This window comes from Eriocheir sinensis, chromosome 36, assembly GCF_024679095.1.
Source record: "Eriocheir sinensis breed Jianghai 21 chromosome 36, ASM2467909v1, whole genome shotgun sequence".
In the NCBI taxonomy this organism is placed as follows: Eukaryota; Metazoa; Arthropoda; class Malacostraca; order Decapoda; family Varunidae; genus Eriocheir; species Eriocheir sinensis.
In genome coordinates this window covers 8573298-8595626 of record NC_066544.1, presented here as the reverse complement: position 1 = coordinate 8595626, position 22329 = coordinate 8573298, and the positions used below count along the sequence as shown (strand labels likewise).

The following is a 22329-nucleotide window of genomic DNA, read 5'->3' as shown; positions in this document are numbered from 1 at the left end:
GTGAGAAAGGAAGTCTTAATGTTTCCTTGGTGTAGTGTCCCGTGACCAATTTTTTTCACCACTTTATGCAACCCAATGATTCTGCTGTACAATTTATCCCAATAACGAGAGATACAATAGTCTTGTGTGTTTCTTTGTCATCATCAGGCATCTTAGTAGTTTGTGGTGAGTCTGATGATGTGGGTGACGTGAACAAGTGGGGCGTAACACATTGTTTTGTTATGAAAATTGTTTTAAATTATAATCAGCAAAATTTAACTTGCTGGTATTGATATTTAGTCTTAGGATGTACAATTTTAGTGCATTTAGAATTGAACCCACATGAGCACTTGAGAGAAATATTTTTGTTGGGTGTGAAGTTAGCTGTAACCAACAATATGGAAAACACAAACACATACTCATTTGGTATAAAAACAACGGTTCTTCAGCGCTTTTTTCCAAAGTTTGTATTTGCTTCGGATATTTGAGGTTTGCGTAATGTAGGTTGGTAAGATCAGGTTAGATGAGTGACATATTGTTTATCTTTTTGGATTTATTTTTTTATTAGGTCATTTCTTGACATCATTTTCTTTATCCAATAGGATATAAAACCCTCAGTGCTACATCCTTGCCGTAAGACCTTCAGCTCCTCCCATTGCAAAAGAGAAGGGGGAATAATTCAGTATTGTTTTGATTTTGTAACAAGAATACCACAATCAATAGAAATATAACACACGTGACAGGAAATCCAAATACGATGAAATTTTTTTGTGGCTGCAAGAAACACGTTATGCTTTTCCCTCACGTCTCAGAAATATGGGATTTTTTATGGTTGCCACCAAAATGGTATTGTTCAAATATTGTCATGTTGTCGTGCCATGACTCCATACCCAAAGAAATCCATTGAAAAAAAAAAAAATATTGTCTTGGATTTCATTTCTCAAAAATTCTGTACCTGTGAATGGAAGCACACCAACATGAATCATCAATCACACCTGTTTCATGGTAAAAAGCAGCTACATATGTATTCTTTTGTGTAATGAGCATTGGGATCATGTAACAGTTCAGACCTAAGACGTCCCCCCCATGCCCTGCTCAGCTTCAACTTACTGCGCCAGTGGATTGGTAAACTGTGGTAACCCTGATGTCATACTGGCCCTGTGTCCCGGGGTAATTTCTTACCTGGATTTCTTACCTGGATGGGGTCATGCCCCATCCAAAAACTGTGTGATGTCTCCAACCAAAATTGCAGCTGATCTATTTTCATGAAGATGGTCAGATGGTTGGCTAATATGACATCACAAGATGGCATGGACAACTTCTAATTTTCAATACCCAGTCAATAACAACAAAACACCCAAAAACAACCAAACCATGCTTGAAGGAATTCACTGAGATGACAGAAATGACAGAATCCGGCAAGCTGTTCAAAATGTTAATTACTCTCAATGAGAAGAAGCGGGCTCTCACCTCAGTGTGCTTAATAATGGGTTATTTCCCGCTACATGGTCAAGGGACAGTGTGATGGAGATGAGCACTGAGGCCATGCCCAGCTTTTAAGTATGCCCCCAACTTTACCTAATCTCCTGTGAAATGAGCTGAAGGAGTTTATAAGTCTGGATATCTCCCACCCTAATGTCACCCTACCATGTCCTGTGCAGATTTAGCTTTAACACATTGTGGTGGTAGTGGTATACATTGTGTATTTTCCTACTGGTTTGGTGAAATGGGCTAAAAACATTTGTCACAATCTGGACCTCTAACTCCATTTCATGTTCTGCTCAGATGTAGCTTTCTTATCATGCCACGTGATTTGTGTGATGCCCATAGTGCCAATGGCTCCTGTGGCATCTGGTGGTCGGCCTAGCCTATTATTGGCACGGGCAAATTTTATTTTAAATGACTGCCAAGATATAAATGACTCTTTGCTTGGCTGATGCTGCCCTCGGTGCTCCTTTGAAGAACTGGGCAGAATGTGGATAATGTTTGGGGTGCGACTTGAACCCAGGTGTTTGGGGTCACCATGCTGACCACTCGTCTTTTTGCATCTGCTCTCATTGCTCTTTCGTATTGAGCTGGAGGAGTTTATTGCAGTCTGGACACATCACAGCTTGATTGGCCCACCTCATTTGATTGGTGCCCAGGGTGTAACTCACTTATGCTTCCATTCCCAGTGGAGTGATTTTTTTCTGTGTAGTGGACACACATTGTTCAACATTAAATGAGAAATAAAGTTTCTTGACCAAGTTTCAGTTACCAGTGCTGACTGAATGAGTAGCCTGAACTTAGCAAATAGGTAAAACTCTAGAATTACACCCAATTCAAGATCCCAGCCCCTGGCCATCATTGAATCTGCATGCCACGTTTTCTTAAACTGAGTCTAACTCCGCTAAGATGGTATCCCATCGCTACTAAGAATGAAATGTGTAATTTATTGCTGCTTAATTAGTTGCTAAAATTTTGAAACAGAACTGCTTATCAGTGATAATAGGCACATTAAAATCCATCAGAAAAAATAATATCAACTATCGGAATGAATCTGTTGTAATTCTGTAGTAATGCCAGGAGAAAATCTGAGCAACACATCCAGCCTTACAGAGTTGTTTCATAAGAGAATTGTGATACAGTGACCTGAGTGGCCAGCATGACAGTGAGGGACTTCATGCCATCAGCATATCTGTGTGCCTGTAGTGAGTCTGTGAATGATGTTGGTGATGTTGCTGATTGGTTTCTTTATTATAACTTATTTGTATATTTTTCTTAACTGCAAATTTAGATTTTTTGGTTAATTAATTACGTATATTAGTTTTCTGATTTTAGTAATTCCCATATGGAGATTATTGAAATGTCTTTGATTGAAATTGAAAGAGGGTTTATAAGAAATGAATCTTTAGATTCAATCTCATATTGTAAAGGTTTCAGACGTGTGGCAATAGTATTAGGACTAATAGCCAAATTTGGTTATACATACGTATGTATATTGAATATTCAAATTATAATATTTTTTGTATTATATTTGCATAACACTACTTGTTACTACATACCTACACTTTGACATTGCTGTGCTTATATTGCAAGTCTTGGGAAACTGTAACTGAAAAGTCTAATTATCAGAGGTAGCCAGCATGAATGGAGCTTCATGAAAGTTGCCCTGAATAGTGGGAACCAAAAAAAGCAGTCCAGTTCACTTGTAGCTTCATCTTGATTTCCATCAGGTTATTTGCATGTTTGTGCTGCATCTAAAACTGACAGCCAGCCACGATATGGCAGTGTGGGGGGCCACACCAATTGGCATCACTAACCATCATCCATGACCACTGTAATATTAGAGACACCACACAAGTTACTTATTAAAAAATATCAGTGAATTCCATCTAACAGCAATTTTAAACTTATTTGGGCAGAGTAGCTTGTAGGGAAATGTCAACTGTTAAATCTGAGGTCATTGCTTCAGTTGATCCACAGTGCAAGGAGAAATCATGCAAGTAACAAAAGTATTAAAATTATGTGTCAAAACTTCCCCCGGCCTTCAGAATATTGTCAGGTGTTGTAATCAAAAGTCTGGGTCAACAGTGGCAAGGTGCAAGAAGATCTAAAGAATTACAGTGGCCTGACTATCTTGGTCAGTTAAGAATACCATCATTCATTGGCAGATAAACAAATGGTGTTTCCTTTTCTCAACATTTATAAACATTAATGCTGCAAGTCTACAATTGCTACAGCTCCGTGCAGGTGGAGGAAAGGAAGCGAGGCTGCCCAGAGCAGCAGGACTATCTTGGCTAAACAACACTTGCTTATTGATATGCATCATTTAGGATGTGAGGAATGACATCTCAGGAGGCCAAACATTTTTGACATTTCATTGCAGTGTTGAAGTATCACTCATTGTGGTGCTGATGCAGACGAAATGGGAGGAGGCAAGACACCACAAAACAAATGCACTTTTTGAAGTTCATGCATCAGCCTGTATATAAACCACAAGGTAGCTTTTATAAGTTTGCTGATGGCTTTTATCACTCGTAAATTATGCATAATAATCAGTGCAAAATATCTACATGCTAGAATGGAGTGTTAGCTATAGAAATGCAAAGAACAAAACTTGGAAAACTAAGGCAAAAGCCGGCTGGAATGTTTAGATATCAGTAAAAGTATTAATGGTGGAGTCAGCAGCAGTAATGTCCCAATGATGACTGGTTGTCACACAATAGGATATAAAGAAATTACAGGAGGCCATTTGGCCTGCATATGGTAGCTCTAGAGAATGAGTGATTTACCAACTCAATTGTATATTCATCAGCTACATAATACACATGACAGCAAGGCTGCCTCCACTCGCCCCTCAGTGAGTAGGATGCCAAAGCTTGAACGATGTTGTTCTCCTCCAAGACTTCATATATGTCAGGGTAAATAGTGGAACACAGCCAGGAGGAAGCCTCAGAAGCCTCTGTCAAGAATGCTTAATGATTCTAGCAGTCCTGGGATTTGGCCACAAAAGGGTCTTTTTGGTGCCATTGTCACTCGGCCAGCTGATTTCAACCTCTAAGCAAGTCATCATAACACTTGAGGACCCCTGGCCTGTGCTGCCCTCTCTGGTTTGGGCCATTGGAAGGTGAATTAGAGAAACTTCCCCATGGGTCCTGCTTGCCTGCATATCAGACAGCAATGGTCGGGGGCTTAGCTGTACTTGCTTAAATATACTGATCTAGAATGAACATCAAGTTGACTGATTCAACTCTGTTCCATTTTTATTTTTATCACAGTAGTATGCAGCTACCTTAGTGAATGTTTACTCATTTACTTTAATTTACTTTACCTTGTGGTACTTTACAAACAAAAATGGTAATGAGGACTTCTTGACCTTGTCTGGAGTTGCTTCAAAATAAATCAGCCACAAGTATATTCAGTTGTTTTTTATTTTATTTTGGGGAATCAGTGTCTGGTTGTTTATAGGGATGTGCTGTGGCATTTTGTGGGTCAAAGATTTGATCCCAAGCACTGGCATTTTTGTTGACATGACATGAGATGCTGAGCGGGTCACGACTTGTGTTTGCCTGTCCTCACGACCCTGACTTGTGAAGATGCCGCAGTAAGAATAGGGCTCAATCAACAAAGTTGTAAATGCAATGAGTCGGCTTAAGAAAAGAAGAATGTTCTGTGTATGGAGCACATACTTTGAAATAAAAGCAGAAAAATATGCAGGTTTAGTAGTGCAATGCCTACCTACTCTTTGGAAAAAAAGATTAAAAAGCTTTTCTCTTACAAAATAATATGAATTTTGTGCCTCGGCTGTTTTTGTTATATATACAGAGGTACAGTTTTTCAGTACCTATTGAAGGATACAAAATTTTGAAATAATTAGCAAGATCGGTAGCCTTGAGTAGTTTATGTTCCATGTTTGTTTTCCACAAGCTGTCTTCAGCATTGGAGGGTGATGGAATCATAGTATTATGGACTATGTATGATGAAGCCTTATCACAGACACTGTAAGACTTATGAAGGGGGTGCCTTGAGCTTTATAGCATGAAAACTGTAGGCCATACATGCTGTCTTATTCAGTAGGTGGAGATTGAGTCAGACGTGCTGGGCTAGATTTGTGTAGCCGTTGAATTACCATAGAGCTCAGGTACACCAAAATGTTTTATCTTCTCCACTGAATCCAAATTTTACATCTATGTTGCATGTTTAGGTGTGAGGCGTAGACTCGTGAATGGGAAGCAGCAGGCAGGGGACCATAACACCTTGCTGAGGGGGAAAGCCACATCACCATTCCTTCCTCATTTATCAGTGGGAGGCACAGCCTGAGCAACACATTAAGTGCAATCACCACTGCAATTGTCATCCTGCCAAGTTACTGTTAACACACAGGTTGCAAGGTTCAATATTCAGAATTTACTGTCTTGAGCTGGCTGCAAGTTGTAATTTTTATATTATATATATATATATATATATATATATATATATATATATATATATATATATATATATATATATATATATATATATATATATATATATATATATATATATGAATGGCAGTGTAAAATGCAGAGCACATGGGGCCGAGCATCATCTTTCAAGCTGAGATATGATGTGGATGTTTGTTAGGGAATGGCTTGGATATTGCTTCACTGATGGGACCAATCGTCTTCAATTTTCTCAGGGTGGAGAGAGAGAGAGAGAGAGAGAGAGAGAGAGAGCACAACTTTATCCTTCTTCAATGCTGTAACTTCAGTACGTAAATATATAGTAAGCAGATCAGTCCATATGCATCTCTGGACTCGCAACACAAACGGTCAGTATATTAGAAAACCAAAACCGCTAAAAAGTAGATAAGAGATAACCTACTCAATCCCTCTGTCCACTTGATTCCTAACCTACTAAATACCTCTATCCACTTGATTCTTACCTCGCCTCCTCCTGTACCCATTCTATCAAAAAGTCAATCTTCCTCCCCTTCAAAAAAATAAGAAGAGATGGTGTTAGGCCTCTCAGGGGCTTACACACCTACGTTTATAAGGCCTTCGTAGACGTTGGCAGTATTTTCATTGGTAGTTTTGAGCCTATAGTGAAACCAAATTGGCGAGTCCGTTTGGGCCGTGGCTCCCGCGGGTCCATTTCTCCCCTCTGCTCTGCCACAGTCCCAACACCTATTTTTTCCTCTCATATGTCACCTATATCTTACATATGAGAGGAAAAGATAGGTGTTGGGACTGTGTGGCAGACCAGAGGGGAGGAAAGGGTAAGCTCCCAAACCAATACCAGAGCCTTCGAAATTTCCTTGTATAGTGTCTGGTGATTATATTTAAGTTCACAAATTTGATGAAAGTATACAGGAACAGTCTTGTGTATTTAGTGTGGTATCGATGACCTCACCATTTTGGATTGTATGGGATTCTATAGTTTGGTTCGGGCTGTGACAAAGACACTGTGTTGGACTGTGAAATCGGCTCCTAGTGATAGCTTGGTGAGGCTTCTGCACCATGAATGTGAAAAACACTCATGATAAACCTGACTAATCTCGTTTGTGGCCTTTGGAAACATTTGTTGTGAGCCGAAAACGTCTAAGAATGCAGAGCTAAATCCAAAACGCACATGATTGCCGCCTCCATCACCTCTCTCCCTCAAGCCGCATCATTCCACCTCGATTCCCGGGCGGGGTGGAAAAATTTGGGCGGCTTTTCCGATACTCTACGCCCCTGTCCACCCCTTCTGTCTCTCTCCGGCATACGACCACAGATGTTGCACCGACTAAACGAAACTTTCCAAACTTTTCATCATTCCACCCGAACCTCCGCTGATACTGTGTGCAGAGCGGGTGATGGTGACGAACCCAGTGTATCAGTGGACGAAGGAACTTTTTTTTATTTTTATCCTGCGCGGAGGTTGTCGCTCTTGTGCTCTTGAAAGATAGCTGAGGGCGTGGGCGTTTGATGGCGACGATGTGAGGGAGGGAGAAAGGGGTGGGGAGAAGGGGGGAGGGAGAGGATGTTCTTGTCTAGACTCTTATCTAACAATTCAAGGAAAATGTATATACAAGAGAAGTTTTGCAGTTATCATTCAATTCTCAGTGCATAATATTATTGGCCACGCGAACACACACACACACACACACACACACACACACACACACACACACACACACACTGCTCCGGTAGCTCAGTGGTAGAACTCTGCGCTGCTAGGCTTCGCGGTCTGGCACGCGGAGGTTCGAGCACTCCTCTGGCTTGGGATTTTTCCACTGACAGAGCAGCGGTTACTGTCCCCTCTTGACCAAGGGGGATGGGGGGGATGAAGGTCCCGGCAGTACCCCGAGATCGACTATAATGAGTTTGCTTGGGTATGGAGGGCAATAAGTCTTGCTAACGATGACGGCTGTGATCAAGGCTGTGGGTGAATTATACACACACAGATCTATGCAAAAATTTCCTCCTTTCAATGCGTGGGAAGCAAATATTTCATCGCGGGAAATGACTGGATGCTTTCACACAGGTATTATGCTCCAGATTTTTGGGTTGGTTAATTTGGGAAAGTTTCTGTCTGGAAGTATAGAGCGAGAGGGAGGACACGGTAACTATCGATGGTTGTAGATTTTTGTGGAACGGAAGAGAGAAAAAGCAGAAACAAAACGTAGATAAGTTTGGAAACGTTTCTGTCGGTAAGTACAGAGAGGGAGGACAAGGAGACTATTGATGGGCAGAGTATCGTGGGACAGAAGTGGAAAAACAAACTAAACATTAAGATTGGGAATGGTTCTATCGGGAAGTATAGAGACGGAGGACAAGAGAAATGTGACAGGTTGATTTTCGTGGACTAGAGAAGGAGGAAAAAACAAAAGGGAGGGAGGACAAGGAACACATGGATGGGTAGATTTTCGGGGGACAGAAGAAAGAAAAAAGAAAAAGAAAAAAAACGCAAGTAAGATTGGGTAGGAAAATAACCGACAGCTTGATTTTTGTGGGATAAAAGAGGAGGAGAAAACAGCAAACCTAATTAAGACCTGTTTGATAGGTGAAGGTAATGAAATGGATGGTGTTGGGTGTGTGTGTTGTGGTGTGTGTGATGTGATGTGTGATAAGACGGTGTAATGTGGTGTGTGAGATAGTGTGTTGTGGTGTCACTGATAGGTGTGGTGTGGTGTTTGAGGTCATATTGATGTGATAAGATGATGTAATGTGAGGTTGTGTTGCGGTTTCATTAGATGGTGTGGGAGATCGTGTGTTGCGGTGTTATTAGTAAGTGTGATGTGGAGTGTAAGGTTGTGTGATGTGTTATTTGATGGTGTAATATGGTATGTAAGGTAAGGGTATATGTTGTGGTTTTATTAGATTGTGTGAGTGTGTTGTGCTGTAATGTGTTGTGTGTGTGTGTGTGTGTGTGTGTTGTCATGTTATTAGCAGGCGTGATGTGGTGTGTGATGTTGTGTTTGTCATTAAATAGTGTAATATGGTGTGTAAGATAAGGTTGTATGTTGTGATCTCATTTGTGTGTGTGTTGTGGGTGTGTGTTATCATGTCATTAGCAGGCGTGATGTGGTGTCCCCGGTGTTTATGGGTGTGGGAATGGAGGTGTCAGGCGTTGATGAGGTGTTATGAAAGAGAAAGCCAAGGAAAGGAGGGATGGGATGGGAGGAGGGAGAGAGGGAAGGTGTTGGTATGTCTGATGATAATTGAATAAAGTTGGATGGCGGGGGAAGGGACACAAGTTAAAGTCTTCAATAAATTACTAGAAATAGGTTGTTTGTGGGGAGGATTGAATACGGGGGGGGGGGGGGGGGGGTCGAGGAGGAACGAAGAACATTATATTTTTTCGTTTTGTCATTGTTTTTTGTGTTTTTGTAATTGTTTTGTTATTACTGCTATTATTTTTTTTATTATTACGATTTTGTTACGTGTTCTGATTGATGCTTCTGCTGTTGTTGTTGTTCTTGTTCGTCTGCTTAATCTTCTTCTTTTTCCTATTCTTCTTCTTTTATTTCCTTCTTCTCCTTCATCTTCTTCTTCTTCTTCTTTTCCTCATTCTTATCATTATTATTATTATTGCCATCGTCAGTATTACCAAACAAGAGTTGAATATTGATAAACCGCTTACAACATTTCCTCTCTACGATTACACACAAAACAAAGCAAGAAGCAGCAAGTACCCACATTACGCTGAAGAAAGGAAAACGAGAGGATTAGTAATTGTGGGAATGGCTTGGTACACCACAAGACAACCTGTGACCCGAAGGAGGAAGAGGAAGAGGAGGAGGAGGAAGGAGTAATGCTTATGGTAAATTTCAATGCATTCACTTTCTTTGTACTTTCCCTTCATTTTTCTTCACTCCCCTCTCCTCTCCCATCCCCTCTTTATTCCATTCCTTCTCTTGCCTCATCTTTCCTTCCCTTCCCACCCCCTCTCCCGTCCCATTCATTGCCTTTCCTTCCCTTCCCTTCCATTTCGTTTCCCGTCTCTTCCTTTTCCTATCCTTTCCTTCTATTAATTCCCCTCCTTCCACCCGTTTTTCCCTTCCCCTTCCATCCTTCATTCCCCATTTCTTTCCCACTTCTTTCCATGCCTTCCCTTCCCTTCTCTTTTCGTCCTTTCCCTTCCCTTAATTCCCGTCTGTTCTTCCTTCCCTTTGCTTCCTTTCCCTTCCCTCACTTCCCTTCCTTCCCTTCCCGCACATCTCCTCTCCCATAACTCTCCCTCTCCTTCCCATTTCCCACCCCTTTCCTTGCTCTTCCCTCTCTCCTCCCTTCCCTTCCCTTCCCTTCCCCTTCGTGGCACTCCCCTGCAGTAGTTAGTGGCAGTCATGAGAGCCTTGATGAGCCCTTCAGTGAGTTGCCAGGTGGCGGGTCAGTCTGTTAATTGGCTCAGGTGACGAGGAGACAGCTGGTGGTACATACAGGTGTTGGGGAAGGCTAAGGTGGTGATTGGGAGGCACAGGTAAAGGAGTAGTGAAAGTGGGATATGATGATGATGATGGTGATGGAGCAGTGAATGTAGGAAAGTTTGTGGATGATGATGAGGAGGAGGAGGAGGAAGAGGAGGTAGTGGTGGAGTAGGATATGTAAGGAAAGATGATGAGGAAGAGTAAGAAGAAGAAGAAGAAGAGTAGGAGGATAGGAAGTGAAGAAACATACAGAAAAAAGAAAGTATAGGGAAGGTTAAGGAGGAGGATTAAGAGGAGAGTAAAGGAGGAAGAGATATAAGGAATGTTGAGGATGAGGTATAGGAGGAGGAGAACACATAGAAAAGGAGATACAGGGAAAAGTATGAGGAGGAGAAGGAGGAGAACGTATGAGATCAAGGAAGGTTAGAGGAGGGAGATGAGTAGAGAAGGTTTGGAATATTTAACGAAGGAGGTGAGGTATGCTAAATAAAAGGAAGGAGGTGATTATGAGAGAAGGAAGGAAGGAACATGTGAAATTGGGAGAAAGGAAAATTTGAAGGAAGAAAGAAAGCATGAAAGTAGAAGGCAAATAAGGTGATAATGAGAGAAGGAAGAAGGTAGAAGCAGATGAGGTGAGGTATGCTAAATAAAAGGAAGGAGGTGATTATGAGAGAAGGAAGGAAGGAACATGTGAAATTGGGAGAAAGGAAAATTTGAAGGAAGAAAGAAAGCATGAAAGTAGAAGGCAAATAAGGAGGTGATTAGAGATAAGGAAAAAAGTAGAAGCAGGTGAACTCAAGACAAAGGAAATAAAGAAGGAAGAAAGCATGAAAGTGAAAGTAGAAGGCAAATAAGGAGGTGATAATGAGAGAAGGAAGAAGGTAGAAGCAGGTGAACTGAAGACAAAGGAAAGACGGGAAGGAAGGAAGGAGGCATGAAAGTGAAAGTAAAAGGTGATAATGAGAGAAGGAAGGAGTAATATATTAGGTGAAGGGAAAGAATGAAGGAAGAAAGGAATAGAGCTGATGAAGGGGAAGTGAAGGAAAAGACAAAGATGAAAATAATAACCAGAGGAGAGGAAATAGGATATGAGAAGAGGAAGATAGGGAGTGAGAGGAAGAGAAAAAGGAGGAGGAGGAGGAGGAGGAGGAGGAAGAAGAAAAGAGGTATACAGAGATGAGGCAAAGGGAGAAATGAGAATTAAGAGAAGAGAAAGAATATGAAGAATAGAAAGGAATGAGGAAGGAACGAAGAAGGAAAGATGGAGATAGAAAAAGAGAAAGGCAAACAAAGAAGAGAAAGAATATGAAAAATAGAAAGGAATGAGGAAGGAAGGAAGAAGGAAAGATAGATAGAAAAAGAGAAAGGCAAACAAAGAAGAGGAAGGAAGGAAGAAGGAAAGATGGAGATAGAAAAAGAGAAAGGCAAACAAAGAAGAGGAAGAATATGAAGAATAGAAAGGAATGAGGAAGGAAGGAAGAGGGAATGATGAAGATAGGAAAGGAGAAAGAGAGGAAAACAAGACATGGATAGGAAAGATGAGGGAGGAATAAGGGAGGTAAAGACGAAGGAGAGAAGGGAGGAAGGAAGGAAGGGAGGCAGGTGTGATTGAAGGAAGGAAATGAGCGGAGGAAGGAGAAGGGAAACGGCTGGAAGTGTTGAAACGAAGGGGGGAGGAGGAGAAGGAGGAAGAGGAGGAGGAAGATAGAGGCTGAAGAAATGACGCAACACACACACACACACACACACACACACACACACACACACACACACACACACACACACACATTTAGACAACTGCAAACTGCCTCCTCCTCCTATTCCTCAGCCTCCTCCTCCTCCTCCTCAGCCTCCTCCTCCTCCTCCTCAGCCTCCTCCTCTTCCTCCTCAGCCTCCTCCTCCTCCTCCTCCTCTTCCTCCTCCTCATCTTCCTTCTTCCCTCCCTCTGCTTGTCACTCGAGAGGCTTCTGTGTGTGTGTGTGTGTGTGTGTGTGTGTGTGTGTGTGTGTGTGTGTGTGAAGTACTGTTCATTCGGCACACGTACACACATACCTGTCTGCCATTCTTTCCTTTCTTTCTTTCTTTCTTTTTTTATCTTCTCTTGTCAGTTTACGTAAGATTTCCAAGCAGTTCTGTGGCTTTGCTTGGCCTGGCCCTTGTGTGTGTGTGTGTGTGTGTGTGTGTGTGTGTGTGTGTGTGTGTGTGTGTGTGTGTAGACGTTTCCATTCCAACTTTTGCATTCATAAATTAGGTATCTCGTAAGTCAACAACAACACCAAAACAACAACAACAACAAGGAAATGCATCGACAAACCAAGCCTAAATAAACACAAGGCGACGATCAAGGACGAAGGTTTGAAATATATAACACAGCGCGGAGAACATGAAATCAGTTCCTGCTTTCCTATTATGAAGACGAGAAGAAAATGTTATAAACGAAGGCTTGCTAAAAAAGTATATAATTGTTGAGAAAATGATAGTGGTTGTAGCTGTGGTGGTAGTAGTAGTAGTAGTAGTATGGTATGATAGTTGTGGTGGATAGCTGTTTAGGTACTACTACTACTACTACTACTACTACTACTACTACTACTACTACCACCAGCGATACAAAAATAATAGAAACAAAAACAGAAGTAACAACAGTAATAAAAATAGGAATAATAAGAAAGAGAATGTTATAACCACCACCACCACCAACAACAACAACAACGACAACGACAACAAAAACAACAACAACAACAACAACAACAACAACAACGCCTGCTCTGGTACTGTTACTGACAATGGCGGTGATAAAAAGCTTTCCCACACTCACTAACGCCACCGTCGACTTTCACAATTATCAGACCAACGCATAGCAATCAACGCGCTAAGGTGTGTGCCTGTGCGTGCGTGCGTGCGTGTATATACCTGTGCTTACCTGTGTGTGTGTGTGTGTGTGTGTGTGTGCTTACGTTTTATATTCTAGATGGATTAAGTTTATAATGTCTTGTATTTTAATGTGTTCCTTATTTTTTTAATTTTTTTTGTTAGTCATTCAATATATGCGTGTACCCTTCACACACACACACACACACACACACACACACACACACACACACACACACATATACATACACACATACATACATACATACATACATCGGTTTATTTAGTGAAGCATTCCGTCAGTCCATTGCTCCTTCGGGAAAGCTGATTTTCTCTCTCTCTCTCTCTCTCTCTCTCTCTCTCTCTCTCTCTCTCTCTCTCTCTCTCTCTCTCTCTCTCTCTCTCTCTCTCTCTCTCTTTATATATATATAGAGTTTTACTGCGTCCTCTAAAGGATAGCTTCCGTGTGTGTGTGTGTGTGTGTGTGTGTGTGTGTGTGTGTGTGTGTGTGTGTGTGTGTGTGTGTGTGTGTGTGTGTGTGTGTGCGGTAGTGACGATATATCCTAAAAGTGTCGCTGATAGAAAAATAATATAATCCATTGTATATATTACGGTCATGTATTGAATTATGTATGCGTTGGTATGTGTATGTACAGGCTGGGCCATCTAGTAGGTCTCTCTCTCTCTCTCTCTCTCTCTCTCTCTCTCTCTCTCTCTCTCTCTCTCTCTCTCTCTCTCTCTCTTATTCTTTTTCTCTTCTTTTCTTGCTTTTTCTTCCTTTCATTATTTTCTGTATTTTTTTGTTCTTATTTTCTCTTTTTCTTTTTCTTTCTTTCCTTTTTCTTTATTTTTCTGTCTTCCTTTCATTTTTTCGTTTTTACGTTTCCTTCTCTCTCTCTCTCTCTCTCTCTCTCTCTCTCTCTCTCTCTCTCTCTCTCTCTTCCTCTACTTTGCTTCCTTCCTTCCTTCCTTCTGTTAATCTGACCCTACCTTAAATCTTCAAATTCTTTCTCTTTCTCTCTCTCTCTCATCCCCTCTCCCTCACCCTCCCTCCCTGTCCTTTCCTCCCTTCCTCACTTCCCCCCCTCCCCCGCAAGCTCGAGGTGGCTACGTAGTCATTTATTTATTTATGTGTTTACGCAGTAGTCTTTATTTATGTGCTTAGATATCGATTCGCCCGTGCATCAGACTCACTCCCTTCATGGCGCGTTGGTGTTTAGCGATATTTAATAAGACCACATTCTTAAGCATTTCGGCGCCCAAGTACATGTATTGACTAGCCTTTCGGGGGAGCTTTGGGCATTTCCAGGGATGGTTTGATGACCCTGGTGGTAGTTTGATCCTTCTGCCGTATCATGAACTTACAGACACACTCATTAGAACCCGACTGTTATCCCTTTCGCCCTTTGGAAATAGTTAATGGTATATAGTCTCCTCAAGGTATTAGAATCTCCCGTAAGTGCTTCAAACCAGGTAGATACGTGTACTTAATAATGTGAAGGTGTTTAAAGTTTGGTATGTGTTCTATTTTGCATCGTACTCTTCATGTTAAGTCGAAGTTTAGTGGTATATAGTCTCCTCAAGGTATTAGAATCTCCAGGTAGCGCTACAAACCAGGTAGATACGTGTACTTAATAATATGAAGGTGCTTAAAGCTTGGTATGTGGTCTATTTTGCATCGTACTCTTCATGTTAAGTCGAAGTTTAGTGGTATATAGTCTCCTCAAGGTATTAGAATCTCCCGTTAGTGCTACAATCCAGGTAGATACGTGTACTTAATAATATGAAGGTGCATAAAGTTTCGTATGTGGTCTATTTTGCATCGTACTCTTCATGTTAAGTCGAAATTTAGCGATAGACACAGACACTAAAAGGTAATAAGTTCTCCAGTTAGTCTCAAGTAAAATTTCGTGGTTGACGCGTAAATATTAGGAGGTAAAAGTGCTTAGACATCCACCGTGTGCTTGGGTTCTTCATGTTAAGTCGAAGTTTAGTGGTATATATTCTCCTCAAGATGATAGAATCTCCCGTTAATGCTACAAACCAGGTAGATAGGTGCATAAAGTTTGGTATGTTTTCAATTTTTCATCAAACGTCCATCTTGTTAAGTCGAAATTTAGCAATAGACACAGACACTAAAAGGTAATAAGTTCTCCAGTTAGTCTCAAGTAAGATATCGTGGTTGACGCGTAAATATTAGGAGGTAAAAGTGCTTAGACATCCACCGTGTGCTTGGGTTCAACATCATTTATTCTACGCCAAACTCCTTTCTCGCAAGGTTCATTAATGTTAGATATATTCTCCACATGGTATCAAGGTTTCCAGGTAGCAATATAGGTGTAAATTACAGGTAGATAAGAAGAGAAAGGCACTTATAGGTATCCCTTTATGCTTTGGTACACATGGATCTAATCTACATCAGTTCATTAATGTTAGATACGTTCTCCACATGGTATCAAGGTTTCCAGGTAGCAATATAGGTGTAAATTACAGGTAGTTACATGTAGATAAGAAGAGAAAGGTGCTTAGGTTTCCCTTTATGATTTGGTACACATGCATCTATTCTACATCAGTTCATTAATGTAAAATACGTTCTCCACATGGTATCAAGGTTTCCAGGATTTAATAGGTGTAGTTTCCAGGTAGATACATATAGATGAGAAGAGAAAGGTGCTCAAGTATCTGCCTTATTCCTTGGAACACATGGATCTGTTCTACATCACACTCTTCTTATTAAGGTCGGTATTCTCAGTCGCTTCCACCTCACACTGCAACTATTTTCAAAGGTCAAAATGGAAATTAATTGGGCTTTCATGATTTTTTTTTCACGTTCATGGTACAGAAGAAGAGTTAAACAACCACCAGGGCCATTAAACTACCCCTGAAAATGCCCGAAACGCCTGCGAAAGCCTTGTCAAATATGTGTAATTGGGCGCCGAAAGGTTGGAGAGTACGGGTCTGAGTTCATTAATGTTAGATAAACTCTCCACACGGCCACCTCTTCAGATTCTTGACAGGAGCAGCAAGTAGCGGGCTTTTTTCTTATTACCGTAATGTTTCCTGTTTTTTGTGTGTCCTTGTGCTGTCTCCTTTGCTGTAAAAAAAATAAAAATAAATAAATAAATAAATAAATAGGTGAAAATTCCAGTTAAATACATGTAGGTAAGGAGGCAAAGGTACTTGGACATCCACCTTATGCTTTGGTACACATGCATCTATTCTTTTTTTCATTTTTTTTTTTTCCAGCTAAAGAAATGGCTCAAGGGCAACAAAAAAAGTGTAAAAAAAAAAAAAAAGCCTAATTGCTGTTCTACATCACACTCTCTTCTTACCCAGGTCATTAATGTTAGATAGATTCTCCACGCGGTATTACGGTCTCCAGGTAATGATAGGTGAAAATTCCAGGTAAATACGTATAGGTGATGAGGGGAATGTGCTGAAATATCCGCCTCAAGGAGTGATATCCATGCATTATATTCTACACCATGGAGACTCCTTTCCTGCTACGTTCATTAATGTTATAGATAAATTCTCCTCACGATATTAACCCCTTGACTGCGGATCTCCTACCAGAAGACCTCACCAAGCTGCAGAAATGGATCAAAAAGTGGCTGCTACAATTCAATGAAGAAAAATGTAGTCTTGCACCTTGGGAGGGGATATCCATCACACCAAAACCACATGGGAAACACTCCACTATCCACCACAGAGACAGAGAAAGACCTGGGAGTATATGATATCAGGCTACCAGTGAAAGCCAAATTCATTCCAATCGCAGCGGACGGGTTAAGGTTCCACGTCGTAATAGGTGAACAGTTCTAAGTAAATACGTGTAGGTGAGGAAGTGAAGGTATGTGAGTATCTGCCTCAAGGTTCAGTATTCATTCATTATATTCTATACCAGACTCCCTTCCTGCCAAGTTCATTAATGTTAGATAAATTCTCCACACGGTATTAAGGTTTCGGCGTAGTAATAGGTGAACTGTTCTAAGTAAATACATATAAGTGAGGAAGTGAAGGTACGTGAATAGCTGCCTCAAGGTTCAGTATTCATTCATTATATTCTATACCAGACTCCCTTCCTGCCAAGTTCATTGATGTTAGATAAATTCTCCACACGGTATTAAGGTTTCGGCGTAGTAATAGGTGAACAGTTCGAAGTAAATACATATAGGTAAGAAAGTGAGGGTATATCTGCCTCAAGGTTTAGTATTCATGCATTATATTCTATACCAGACTCCCTTCCTGCTAAGTTCATTAATGTTATAAATATATTCTCCTCATGGTATCAAGGTTTCCAGGTAGCAATAAGTGTACAATTCCAGGTAAATACGCATAGTCTACACGGTATTAACCCGGTAGCAGTGCGGACCATGTTTCTTAATGGTCCCTCTAAGCGAGAAAAATAAGAAAAAAATCATCACTCACACAAACCATTTCATAATATATATCAAAGCATTTGTAATCAGTTTATGCATCATTTATTTTGAGGGGTTTATATCATGGCGCAAATTTGGCCCGTCGCTGCTACTCGGTAAAGCCACAAATTCGGCCCGTCGCTGCTACACGGTGAAGCCACAAATTTGGTTGCTACCGGGTTAAGGTTTTCAGGTAGCAATAGATTCCAGGTCAATATGCATAGGTAAGAAGGGAAAGTGCTGAAATACTATCTGGTTTCAGGTTTAGTATTCACAACTTATATTCTACGCCAAACTCCCTTCCTGGTAGTAGATATTTGATGCTAGATATTTTATTCACCGCACAGTATTAAGGTTCCCAGGTAGTGTTCAGTGCACGAGGCGTAGATAATAATGTGAATGTGGTGAAGTGTTTGCCTTCCGTATGGGTTAGTATACTCGCCAAGAAAGTCGGTTCGATCTTTGGGACACTTTCACAGTTCGCCATGATGGGTTAGTAAGCCTCCATACCAATACCAAAGGCTTCAAAAATTCCTTGTGTAGTGTAGCAAGACTTAGAAAATTCCTTGTGTTGTGTAGCAAGACTTCGAAAATTCCTTGTGTAGTGTAGCAAGACTTAGAAAATTCCTTGTGTAGTGTAGCAAGACTTCAAAAATTCCTTGTGTTGTGTAGCAAGACTTAGAAAATTCCTTGTGTAGTGTAGCAAGACTTAGAAAATTCCTTGTGTAGTGTAGCAAGACTTAGAAAATTCCTTGTGTAGTGTAGCAAGACTTAGAAAATTCCTTGTGTTGTGTAGCAAGACTTAGAAAATTCCTTGTGTTGTGTAGCAAGACTTAGAAAATTCCTTGTGTAGTGTAGCAAGACTTAGAAAATTCCTTGTGTAGTGTAGCAAGACTTAGAAAATTCCTTGTGTTGTGTAGCAAGACTTAGAAAATTCCTTGTGTTGTGTAGCAAGACTTAGAAAATTCCTTGTGTAGTGTAGCAAGACTTAGAAAATTCCTTGTGTTGTGTAGCAAGACTTCAAAAATTCCTTGTGTAGTGTAGCAAGACTTAGAAAATTCCTTGTGTAGTGTAGCAAGACTTAGAAAATTCTTTGTGTAGTGTAGCAAGACTTAGAAAATTCTTTGTGTAGTGTAGCAAGACTTAGAAAATTCCTTGTGTTGTGTAGCAAGACTTAGAAAATTCCGTGTGTAGTGTAGCAAGACTTCGAAAATTCCTTGTGTAGCGTACCAATACCAAAGCCTCTGAAAATTCCTTGTGTTGTGTTTTGTGTTCATATAGGTTCAGAAATTTGATGAAACCATACTGGGAAATCTCTTGTGCATCTGATATTGCCTCGAAAGCCTTACAGTTATTGAGTGTAGAAGATTGAACAGTTTGGTTCGGGGGATTGCAAAGTCACTGTGATGGACTGTGAAACTGGCTCTTAACATGAAGCATATGAAAGCTGTCCCAAAAAAGCTCCACATTTACGAGTTAGTATCGGCGTTTGTCATCTGTCTAACCATGATCTCATTCTCCTTGTACCAGTCATGTGGTGTCGGGCAAGGTCTTTTTTTGTGTGGCAACTGCACAGGTGTTGATATACAGGTGTGTGTGTGTGTGTGTTTATTTATAGATTCCTCCACCGTCTCTCACATTTGCTGTCCCTTTCCACATTCCTTTTTTTTTATAGTAAGGGAGGCAGTTCAAGGGCAAAAACAAACAAACTAACAGTAAAAAGAGTCCGCTTAGCGCTGTTCCGACAAGAGAAAATAGAGCGAGAGGTCAAATTCGATTGGAGAGGTTCCCTGATACTCTTCTCTTGAAAGGAGGAAATACAGACGAAGAAAGGCTGCTCCAGGGTTTACCAGCGAAAGGGAGAAATGAATGAAGATGCTGGTTAACTCTTGCATAGGGGATTTGGATATAATAGGGATGAGCAAGAGCAGAGAGTCGTGTTCAGCGGGGTCGCGTGAGGGGGGGAAGCACTCGCAAAGATTTCACATTAACCGCCATTTTTTTTTTTTGTGTGTGTGTGTGTGTGGGAACTGTAACATGTGCTGATATACTCGAAGAAAAATATTGTACGAGTGTGTTTGAAACTTCACTTCGTCTTTACTATTCTCACACTCCCTATCTCCTTCCACACTCCTTGTAAAGATATCAGATTAGTCGCCAGGTGAATTTTGTGGCAACTGATACACGTGTTGATATATATACCCGAAAAAATGTTGTACAAGTGTGGGCGAAATATTTCATCCCTCAACGTATCCTCTCACTCTCTCCCCTGTCCCCTTATTCTCCCCTGTCCCCTTATTCTCCCCTGTCCCCTTATTCTCCCCTGTCCCCTTCATTCCCCCCTGTCCCCTTCATTCCCCCCTGTCCCCTTCATTCCCCCCTGTCCCCTTCATTCCCCCCTGTCCCCTTCATTCCCCCGTGTCCCCTTATTCTCCCCTGTCCCCTTATTCTCCCCTGTCCCCATATTCTCCCCTGTCCCCTTCATTCTCCCCTGTCCCCTTATTCTCCCCTGTCCCCTCATTCTCCCTGTCCCTTCATTCTCCCTGTCCTTCCATTCCCCCGCCTGTTCTCTCTTTCCCCTTGTCTCCTCCTCCTCCCCCCTCCCCCAACTGTCCCAGGCTTCCACATTCCTCGCAAACATAGCACAGAAGTAGGCCAGTGAGTCCGTTTGAAGGATAAGAAGATTATGTAGAGCAGCGTGGGATCCTTTTACGGCTGGAGATTTTGTTCGTTTGTGGAGTTGACTCTTCGCGGAGGGAGTAACGGAGGAGTTGTTAAGAAATCACCCCCCCTCCCCAACCCCCACCCCCCCCCAAAAAAAAAGTAGAACAGTGAGCGGGTGTAAGGATAAGAAGGTGTGTTTTGGGTTATATATAACTTAACAGTCAGTCAGTGAATTTAAGGACGAAGAAGCTGTGTTGGGTTCGTTAAAATCAACTTCTATTCGTTTATTAGTAGATTTAATTAAAGCTCATATTTGTGTATTAATTGCCTTTGTGGGTGTAGATAAGAAAAAAAATACTTAAGGTTTCACAAAAGTAGGCCAGTGAGTAGACTTAAGAATGAGAATTTATGAGTAGATTATGTGAGACTCCTATTCGTTTATTCACTGCCTGGGGATGAAGATAAGGGAGAACTGGTAAGATTCCACAAACGTAGGCCGGTGAGTGAGTGGATTTAAGGATAAGAAAGTATTATGAATCGGTGTAGGCTCGGCCCGTTTATGAGTAGATTAACGCCTTTGATACAAACTCCCCCTTCTTTAGCCTTTCTCTTATGATCTGTTCCAAGAGTATCCGCATGCGAGGGTCGGGGCCGCATTCTTCAACGTTTCGGCGCCCAGGCACATATTTGACAAGGCTTTCGCAGTTTGGTGGATTTTTAGGGCTAGTTTTATGACCCTTCTGCTAGTTTGATCATTCTTCTGTACCATGAACCTAAAACAACACTCATTAGAACCCGGTTGATGCCCTTTTCGGCCTCTGGAATTAGTGGATGCGAGAGGCGGAGGCGTCCGTCTGCGCCACCTCAGTTCCATGTTTGCTTTCAGTGAACCGCTTCTGTTGGTATGCATCCAGCACATCACTTTTTTTTTTATTTTTTTTTTAGGAATAGCATGATGCAAATAAGCAGTGAGTAAGTGAAAATGAAGAACGTGGAATTCAGAGAGCAATTCTAACAGTTTCAGTATGAGGGAGACGGTTCCAAATGAGCCTCCAGTGAACCACCTCTAAACGGGTTAATAATGCCTGCATCCAGCCAGGGATGGAGTATTCGTATTCGGTATACGAATACATTCGAATACTGCATTTGGGTGTATTCGTATTCGTGTTCGAATAATTATTGTTAGAAATCAAAGTATTCTCATTCATCTTCGAATACAAGGGAAATGTATTCGTATTTGCGAATAATCTGACGAATACTTCAAAATTTATGATCAGATAATATTATAACAGCCGTTGTTCCTTACGAGTTGTAAGGTAAGTGTGACATCCCTGTGCTGAGTACTGGCACCAGTCATTAGTCATTGTTCATAAGCTTATTTTACTGTTGCATAACTTTAGAACGGTGCTGTACCCAGTTACGTCAATAAAGTATTTTTTAATGAAATGTATTCATGAATGTTTTCATGAATACTTTCAAGAAGTGTTCGTATTTGTATTCGAATTAAAATCATTTCAGTGTATTCGAATTCGTATTCGTTGGTATTTGAAGTTTTCGTATTCAAATACACATCTCGTATTCACTCCGTCCCTGCATCCAACACATCACCCTTCTTTGTTAGGAAAAGTATGGCGCCGTTAGAATATAGAGAAGTAAGTGAAAAGGAAGTCAACGAAGGCGGAAAAGAATTTAAAAGCTGCTGTTGCTATCAGAATTAGTATTAACTGACTTATCTTACTAGAGCTTAGAAAGGGACTGTAAAGCTTCTGATGTTCTTTTTCTTTACTGCACGTGTTTGGAGATAAGGAACAGTTGTAAAGACGTGTATAGTCTTAGGGATAGAAAAAGATCCTGTAGATAATATTGTAAGGCGTTCTTGATGATGGCTGCGTTACCTGGATATGGGAGTAGAGGACAGGTAGGTAGGTTGTCAGGTAAAGGAGGCGGATCGAAGAAAGGCTGGGAGGAAAAAAGGAGGAATGGTGAAGGGAAAGGAGGGAGGGAGGAAAATGTCTGAATATGAGAGTA

At 41.1% G+C, this 22329-nt stretch overlaps 1 protein-coding gene across 1 annotated transcript in view; it reads left to right on the top strand.

Annotated features, from left to right (window-relative positions):
• Nucleotides 1-22329, top strand: part of LOC127007708 (protein pellino-like) — an 89941-nt gene that overhangs the window by 855 nt on the left and 66757 nt on the right. The window lies entirely within an intron of this gene.